This window comes from Phaseolus vulgaris, chromosome 5 (genome assembly GCF_000499845.2).
Source record: "Phaseolus vulgaris cultivar G19833 chromosome 5, P. vulgaris v2.0, whole genome shotgun sequence".
Classification (NCBI taxonomy): domain Eukaryota; kingdom Viridiplantae; phylum Streptophyta; class Magnoliopsida; order Fabales; family Fabaceae; genus Phaseolus; species Phaseolus vulgaris.
In genome coordinates, this window is record NC_023755.2 from 853,930 (window position 1) to 862,005 (window position 8,076).

At 20.8% G+C, this 8,076-nt stretch overlaps 2 long non-coding RNA genes across 2 annotated transcripts; both read left to right on the forward strand.

Annotated features, from left to right (window-relative positions):
• The first annotated feature begins 723 nt into the window (after window positions 1–723).
• On the forward strand, window positions 724–1,453 carry LOC137836186 (uncharacterized). The gene is made up of 2 exons (XR_011085201.1): window positions 724–836; window positions 1,181–1,453. It is a non-coding gene; the product is annotated as an uncharacterized lncRNA (long non-coding RNA).
• Window positions 1,454–5,384: 3,931 nt separating this feature from the next.
• On the forward strand, window positions 5,385–6,118 carry LOC137834085 (uncharacterized). Its single transcript, XR_011084882.1, has 2 exons — window positions 5,385–5,500; window positions 5,845–6,118. It is a non-coding gene; the product is annotated as an uncharacterized lncRNA (long non-coding RNA).
• Window positions 6,119–8,076: the final 1,958 nt, after the last annotated feature.

Consider the following 8,076-nt stretch of genomic DNA (forward strand, 5'->3'; position numbering starts at 1 on the left):
AACATAGTATAAATAATATTATGATCACGAAATTGTATATGGTTAGTGATTACATCTTCTCCCTCTTCTTCGCCTATGTTCAATTTCCTCTTGTAGTAAAAATGATAATATTAACTTTAGTATATTTAATAAAAAAAATTAATAAATATTATTTATTTAGGTACAAATTTCTGTTACTCTTTTAAGAATAAAATTTATTAGTACTCAAACAACTATTTAACTTCTATACTGATTAAATATAATAAAAGATTTCTTTCATTTTTTTATCTTCACTTATTTTTTTTTAAAGTAATTATTTTAAACATGTCCTAAATTATTACATAATACTTATGTTTTCAAATGCTTTTATTTTCTAATTAACTGGTTTCAACAATAATTAATAATAAATAATGTATTTTATTAATGTGGCATTTAAATTTATAATCTAAATTTAAATGTTTCCTTCTTTAAAATTAATACCTATTTTTTTTAAAAGTTGATTATCTTAAAATATATTTTTAGCCCAATAATAATACAATACTTATATATTTAAACAATTCATTAAAGGTAATATATAATTATTTTTAATTTTAAAACCACAGTATACATTTATTAAATATAGTATTTTCTACTTTAATTTTGTGCACAATAAAAATATTATAGGGTTTAACATCCATCTATCTATATATATATACATACGATATCTATACATATGATATCTTCTCTTGCATACATATTCATATAAGTTTCAAAAGTTAAAAAAAAAAACTCAGACCTTCTTCAAAGAATGAGTATGAAGATCAAAACTTTGATGTGGTTCTTCCAAATTGTTTGCATTGCTTTTTTCTTAGCTTCAGGTAATAAACTCATATATGTTTTGTTTAGTATGATTTTTAGTTGTAATTTTTGTTTTCCTATTTTTATTAGAGATCCTACATCGACTAGAGATTAGAGCATTTCATATTATATAAGTATAATTTCTAACCTATCGTAGAAAAATTTGTTGGGTCATGCAAACCTTACCTTAAACCGATTTTATGAGATTGAGTTAGACTTAAAGTTCATTTTTTAATAATTTTCATTAACATTTTGTACTGAATAAAATGAGATATAGAATTAACTAGGCATGTTAAATATGATTTGATAAAAGTTAAGAAAAAGCTTGATTTGGATAAAATTTGTAATAATATTTATTTTGCAGAAATTTCAGGAGAGTATACACCAACACCTGCTGGAATGGTTTGCCAAATACCAAAAGTATTAGGAGGAATATGTCCCAACCATGAAAAATGTGTATCTTATTGTAAATTCTTTGGACACAAAAATGGTGGTTATTGTATTCCTCCTGGTGGTGAAAGGTGTTGTTGCACCAAATGAAGAGTGTTTCTCTTATGTTATTCTTTTATAATAACATTTTTCACTCTATATATGTAAGCCAACTTTGGAAACATCAATAAACTTTCTTAATTTTTTTTATATATCTATGTTCCAGTACGCTTAATATAGTCTCACATCATTCAGAAGTCAATATCAATAACAGTTTATCCGACTTGAGGTCGAAAGAATCTCTAATTAAACTTTGATTTTAAGTCTTAAAAACTAGAGTTAGTCATTTTATCTGAGATGATTAAATACATAGATTGCTAATATAATGAAACAATTTTTCACATCTTATTTTTACAGTAAGATTATGATTCTTTTATATAATTTAATAAAAACAACAAATATTTCATTTTAAACAATTTTACTTTCCCAAGCTTTTCAGACTTTTCTTCCTCCTCCTTCTTATGAAAATTTATGTAAGGATGGAGTGTCTAACAAGTGACTTATTTGTTTGGTCCATCATTCTTAAGAGTCTTTTTGGAAAGAATATGTAGAAAATTACTAAATTAATAATCAATGGTAGAAGAACATAAAAGGTACACATAGTCTAATTAATTTAGAAATACAAGTAAAGGAAAGAAAACAAATATTTTAGTGTAATAATGACACTATTATCTAATAAAATATTAAATCAATAACAAAATAATAAATAAAATAAACAATTTATCTAAATTCAATAATAAATAATTATTATTTTCAATCAAATATAACTTTGTCAATGTAACTTTTTCAATCAAACTACTCTATCAAGATTCCCCAAAACCATAAACGAACCAACTAAAACTAAAACTAAATCGAGTGTAGGCAAACCAAAGGTTCAAGACATCAATCTGAATGTAAAAAACTAACAGATGGAATTTTAGAGGAGATCCAAGACCAAACCTTCAATTGAACCAAAGAGAAAACCTCTAAATGATCCACTACTCTACCTTTAAAGATGACCTTGTTCCTAATATGTCAGATTTCACTAACCATCACAATCCAGACATTCTCCAAGACTAAATTGACATAATTAGGTGCATAATGGAACACCATCCCTTGATTTAATGGTATATCCCTAATATATCTTTCTTCAAAATATTGATTAAATCCCTTTGCAAGTGTAGTGATTTGAATTATTTGAGATAGCTTTGAGTATATGTGGCCTCAAAGAATCCTTGTACACTTTGTTGTTCAATGAATTACTTGGTGGAGAACAACTCTGAAGCAAAGGAGTTATTGGAAGCTTTGTTAGATAGGTATCTCACGTTGAAGAATTTCGTGTATAAAGATTTGATTGAAATACTTTACCAGGATGAAAGGTTTATTGAAGATTCCATATCAACTAAAATAAAAATATTTCATAATATATAAGTTAACGTAAACCTCATCTTATAAGTTAATTTTATAAGATTGAGTTAAACTTAAAGTTTTTTTTCATTTATGAAAAACCACCTAACTAAATAAGTGAATGGAAGGAGACATAGTTAACATGTATGACTATATGATGAAGATAATCAATTATTTCTTTTTATTTGTGGTTTCTTTTGATATTTTGGAAAACAAGGTTCTTAATTTGATAGTAGTTGTGAAAATTGTTATTGATGTGTTGTTCAAAATGTTCAAGGAATAAATTGGAAAGGTTAGCAAAGAACTCCAAACCTTTTGGATTGACATTCTTATATAGATTTGGTAGATGCACTACAAGAAAATAATGAAATAGAAATCAATTTTAGAAACAAAAAAAATAATTAGTTGCTATAATGACTAAATTAGATACCATTTTATAAACTAAAAAAACTTTTGGTTTCTAAATTAGTTTCTATCATTGTTAAATGGTTTCTAAATTGGTATCTAATTATTTATCAATGTTTTTGCTACCAAATTTAGAATTTAAATAATTGGTAGTTAAAACTTTGGTAGCTAATTAGATATCAATTTAGAAATTATTTAACAAAAATATAAACTAATTTAGAAACCAAAATTTTTTATAATCTCTAAATGATATTTAATTTAGTCATTATAGCAACTAATTATTTTTTGTCACTAAATTGATTTTTATTTTCTTGTAGTGAAGGTGTTCTGATGAAACTTTGTTAAATAATTCATTTATTAAATTATAACAGGAATGACTAAATTTTTTTTTTAAATATATATATAAATATATGTATATATAAATATTTATTAAATACTGTAAACTTTTTTTTTTCTTTTGATAAAAAATTACTATTATTATAATAACTATTGAAATAAAAATATATTATTAAATTAATAATTTTTATTAATATAAAAATAAATATTTTTAAAATATTATTGTATGTAATTTTTTATTTTGTAGATGGTTTTTTATTGGAAAGAACTATTTGAATTTTTAAAAAAAGTAGTTATTTAAAGTATAAAATGTAAAAAAATTAGATTTGTTATTTTTTTCAAATTCAAATTTTTCTATGTATCTTAAAATTCAAAAATTTCAGTTTTAAATAAATAACTGTCAAATTTATTATGTTTTAATATTATAAAGGATAAAATTAGGTGGGAAAATGTGTAAAAGAAATTCTTTGTATATATCATTATAGATAACAACAAAAATTTATAATAATAGTATTAAATTTAATAATGATAATAATAACGATATTAATAGTAATAATACTATGTTCAGTTTTCTCTTGTAGTAGAAATGATAATGTTCACTTTAATATATTAAAAGAAGTGATAAATATTATTTATTTAACCTTATTTAGGTACAAATTTCAGTTACTCTTTTAAGAATAAAATTTACTAGTACTCAAACAAGTATATAACTTGTATACTGATTAAATATAATAAAAGATTGCTTTCATTTTTTTATCTTCATTTATTTTTTTAAAGGTACTTATTTTAAATATTTCCTAAATTATTAAATAATACTTATGTTTGCAAATGCTTTTATTTTATTATTAATTGGTTTCAACAATAATTAATAATATATAATGTATTTTATAAATGTGGCATTTAAATTTATAATCTAAATCTTAATGTTTCCTTCTTTAATAATATATAATAATATTATTATTAAATTAAATAATAATATCAATATTAATAATAATGATATTAATAACAATAATACTATTATTAATAATATATTTTTAATAAGAATAATATTAATTATAATAATAATAAAAGTAATAATATTAATAATAATATTAATATTAATATTAAAAATGGTATATTATTAATGATAATAGTATTATTAAAAATAATAGTATTAATAATATTAATAATAATAACATAATAGATCACTAAATTGTCATACAGTTAGTAATTACATTTTCTCCCTTGTTTTTCGCCAATGTTCAATTTCCTCTTGTAGTAAAAATGATAATATTAACTTGAATATATTTAATAAAAAAAGTAATTAATATTATTTATTTAATTTTATTTATTTAGGTACAAATTTCTGTTACTCTTTTAAGAAAAAATTTTATTAGTACTCAAACAACTATTCAACTTATATACTGATTAAGTATAATAAAAGATTCCTTTCATAGTTTTATCTTCATTTATTTTTTTTAAAGTACTTATTTAAATATTTCCGAAATTTTTACATAATACTTATGTTTGCAAATGCTTTTATTTTATAATTAATTGGTTTCATCAATAATTAATAATTAGTAATGTATTTTATTAATATGGTATTTAAATTTATAATCTCATTGATAAAAAAAAACTAAATTTATAATCTAAATGTCTCCTTCTTTAAAATTAATAACTATTTTTTAAAAAAAGTTGATTATCTTAAAATATATTTTTAGACCAATAATAATAATACAATACTTATATATGTAAGCATTTCTTAAAGGTAATATATAATTGAGTTTAATAATATTATTGAGTATGATGAATTTTTAATTTTAAAATCACAGTATACATTTATTAAATATAGTATTTTCTACTTTAAGTTTGTGCACAATAAAAATATTATAGGGTTTAACTTTCATCCATCTATCTATATATATACGTACGATATCTATACATACCATATCTTCTCTAGCATACATATCAATATAAGTTTCAAAAGTTAAAGAAAAAAACTCAGACCTTCTTCAAAGAATGAGTATGAAGATCAAAACTTTGATGTAGTTCTTCCAAATTGTTTGCATTGCTTTTTTCTTGGTTTCAGGTAATAAACTCATATATGTTTTGTTTAGTATGGTTTTTAGTTGTAATTTTTGTTTTCCTATTTTTATTGGAGATTCCACATCGACTAGAAATTAGAGTATTTCATATTATATAAGTGTTATTTCGAACCTATCCTAACAAAATTTGCTGGGTCATGCAAACCTCACATTGAACCGGTTTTATAAAGTTGAGTTAGACTTAAAGTCCATTTCTTAATAATTTTCATTAACACTTTGTACGGAATAAAATGAGATAGAGTATTAACTCGGCTTGTTAAATATGATTTGATAAAAGTTAAGAAAAAGCTTAATTTGGATATAATTTGTAATAATATTTATTTTGCAGAAATTTCAGGAGAGTATACACCAACACCTGCTGGAATGGTTTGCCAAATACCAAAAGTATTAGGAGGAATATGTCCCAACCATGAAAAATGTGTATCTTATTGTAAATTCTTTGGACACACAAATGGTGGTTATTGTATTCCTCCTGGTGGAGAAAGGTGTTGTTGCACCAAATGAAGAGTGTTTCTCTTATGTTATTCTTTTATAATAACATTTTTCACTCTATATATGTAAGCCAACTTTGGAAACATCAATAAACTTTCTTAATTCTTTTATATATCTATGTTCCCATACATTTAATATAGTCTGACATCATTCAGAAATCAATATCAATAACAGTTTATCGGATTTTAAGTCGAAACAATTTCTAATTAAACTTTGATTTTAAGTCTTAATTACAAGAAGATGAAGATGGTTCAATTTGAAATTAATTATAAGAAGACAAAATGCAAATTACTAGCAATTGAAGAAAATTGTAAAAATTGAGCTGTTATCTAAGTTCAATTCAGAAGACCAAATTCTCAAAATCATAATTTTTAGAAATGAGACACAATGTGATGCTAGATTACAAACTATTGAGAGTTATAGGATATAATAAATTGATAAGGTTAGCTTATTGAATTCACATACTAATGGATTTGGTAGAAGGGTGGTTCCTGATAATTTTTTTTTAAAAGTAAATAATTTATTAAATTATAAAAAATTTGAGTATTTTGTTTTAGAGAATAATATATATATATATATATATATTAAAAAAAGATAAATTATTATATATATATATGTAACCGATATTTTTAAAAAGATAAATTAATTAAGTATTTTAAAATAAAAATAACATTCAATTATTTATTTTATTAAACAAATATATAATTTATTTTTATATTAAAAGATGAATAATGTAAATACTGTACACTTTTTTTCTTTTGACAAAAAATTACTATTATTATAATAACTATTGAAATAAAAATATATTTTTTATTAAAATTTATTATAATTTTTTTTAAAAAAAATTTATTGTATGTATTTTTTTTATTATGTAGATGATCTTTTATTGGAAAGAATGATTTGAATTTAAAAAAAATAGTTATTCAAAGGATAAAATTGTTAAAAAATAAATTTGTTATTTTTTCAAATTCAAATTGTTCTATGTATTTTAAAATTCAAATTTTCAGTTTAAAATAAATAACTGTCAAGTTTATTACATTTTAATATTACAAAGGATAAAATTAGAAAACAAAATGTGTAAAAAAAATCACTTTTATATATTGTTATAGATAATAAAAATATTATTAAATTTAATAATAATGATATTAATAGCAATAATACTATTATTAATTTTAATAAGAATAATATTAATAATAATAATAAAAGTAATAATAATAATAATAATAATATTAAAAATAGTATATTATTAATGATAATAGTATTATTAATAATAATAGTATTAATAATAATAACATAATATAAATAATATTATGATCACTAAATTGTCATATGGTTAGTGATTACATCTTCTCCCTTGTTCTTCACTTATGTTCAATTTGCTCTTGTAGTAAAAATAATAATATTAACTTTAATATATTGAATAAAAAAATAATAAATATTATTTATGAATTTTTTTATTTAGGTACGAATTTAATACACCATTCAAAAGTCTATATGACAGAATTTAAGGTCGAAACAATCTTTAATTAAATTTTAATTTTAAATTTTAAAGATTAGAGTTAATCATTGTTAAATACATAAATTACTAATATAATGAAACAATTTTTCTTATTTTGTTTTCACAATAAGATTATGATTCTTTTATATAATTTAATAAAAACAATAAATATTTTATTTTAAATAATTTTACTTTCTCAAACTTTTGAGAGACTCTTCTTCCTTCTCTTTATGAATTTATACGAGGGAGGGTGGAGTGTATAACAAGTTATGTTATCTGTTTGGGTTTATCATTCTTAGAATTATTTTTAGAAAGAATATGTAGAAAAAGATTAAATTAATAATCAATTGTAGAAGAACATAAATACACATACTCTAATTAATTTAAGAATACAAGTAAAGGAAAGAAAAAAAAAATTAGTGTAATAATGCCTCTATTATCTAATAAAATATTAAATCAAAATCAAAATCAAAAATAAACAATAAAAAATTTATCTAAATTCAATAATAAATAATTATTATTTTCAATCAAATATAACTTTGTCAATGTAATTAATGTCACTATTATTAA